A 1,653-nucleotide genomic window follows, 5' to 3' on the forward strand; every position below is an offset into this window, starting at 1 on the left:
CTGTGTTGTAAAAGTGTTTCTAAAGAACTCATCACAAATGACAAGCTATTTGTGACTGCCATGGTCTCAGGAAAGCTCTCTTAGAAATCTTTTCCTTCAACAGGCATTTTCTACTAGAATGTTGCTGTTCTCAACTTCTAACCCTCGACCTGCCACTTTGATCTTGCCAAAAAGCAGGGTCTTAAATTCTACGTAAATGATAATTAAACTGGGCATAGAGTTCTAGGTTCATAGCTATTTTCCTTTAGCACTTTGAATATATTATTCCACTGTCCCCTATGGAATTTACCCTTCAGAAACTTTTTTTTTTTTTTTTTTTTTGGAAAAACAAAATTCTCCTAATTTCCCTGTGATTTTTTTTTTTTTTTTTTTTTTTTTTTTGACAGGGTCTTCCTCTGTCACCCAGGCTGCAGTGCAGTAGCACAATCTTGGCTCACTGCAGTCTCGACCTCCTGGGCTCAAGCGATCCTCCCACCTCAGCCTTCCAAGTAGCTGGGACTACAGGTGCACACAACCATGCCTGGCTAATTTTTTGTATTTTTGGTAGAGTTGGGGTTGGCCAGGCTGGTCTTGAACTCCTGAGCTCAGGCGATCCACCCTCCTTAGCTTCCCAAAGTGCTGAGATTACAGGAGTCTATGTTACCTTTTCTGAATCTCAGAGTCTCTCAAAATCCTCTAAATGCTAAGATCTTTGAGTCTATGATTGACAAAACTATATTTTTAACAGATGTACAAAATTAGTTGGGAAGCAATAATATTATCATTTTCCAAGCCAGTTTAGAGACTCCACTTTCAGCACCTAGGGACTGTATCTCACTTTTTAAAAAAAGTAGTAATGGTGCCAACATCTTGGTCTTTTTAGAAGTTTTTCAAGTTGCAGTCAGGAAAAGCTCTTATCAATGAGATAGATGGTCAAGTTGTGTTCAAAGATGACTGCAAAGTACTGAAACATTATTTTGTGAGCTCCATAAATAGCCTCCAAGGACATGACTTAAAGATAACTTCAAAAAATATTCTAAACAATGGCATAACTATTAAAAGAAGCATATAAATTCTCATTTGGTGAGCTAGTTCTTTGTTAGGCAAGCATTGTCCTATAGTAACAGGGTTTGATAACATTAGTTTCAACATTGATAACAAGCTATGAACAGTCAGACAGTTTATACTCCAACTTCATCATATGTATGTCCTTGGGCAGATCATTAAACTTGTTGATATTAGTTTCTTATATAGTAAAATGAGAATAATTATACTTAGAGTTTGTGCCTGAAAATACCTTAAAGAATTAATTATGAGAAATAAGTGGAATCCCTAAAAATTTCAAAAAATTAAATTTTATGTATTCTGAATGCTAACATTGACTTATCCCAAAAGAACACCAAAATCCATAATAATGGACATCATTTCTTCAATAGTTAATATTGATTAGCATTATACAACTAACAAGTTATTGCTTTCATTAATTGTTTTAAAATTTTGCCATTTTTTCTAGTTAAATTCTTTCATAGCCATTGTACACTATATTTATAAGATTACACTCATACAAAACACACATAGTAATGTTTAAGTAATTCACATTTAGTGCATAAAAAATAAAGGCATAGCTGTACAAAAAGAAATCATGAACCAAATTATGTTTATGGATTTATGGAA

Source organism: Hylobates moloch, unplaced genomic scaffold, assembly GCF_009828535.3.
Source record: "Hylobates moloch isolate HMO894 unplaced genomic scaffold, HMol_V3 SCAFFOLD_11, whole genome shotgun sequence".
In the NCBI taxonomy this organism is placed as follows: domain Eukaryota; kingdom Metazoa; phylum Chordata; class Mammalia; order Primates; family Hylobatidae; genus Hylobates; species Hylobates moloch.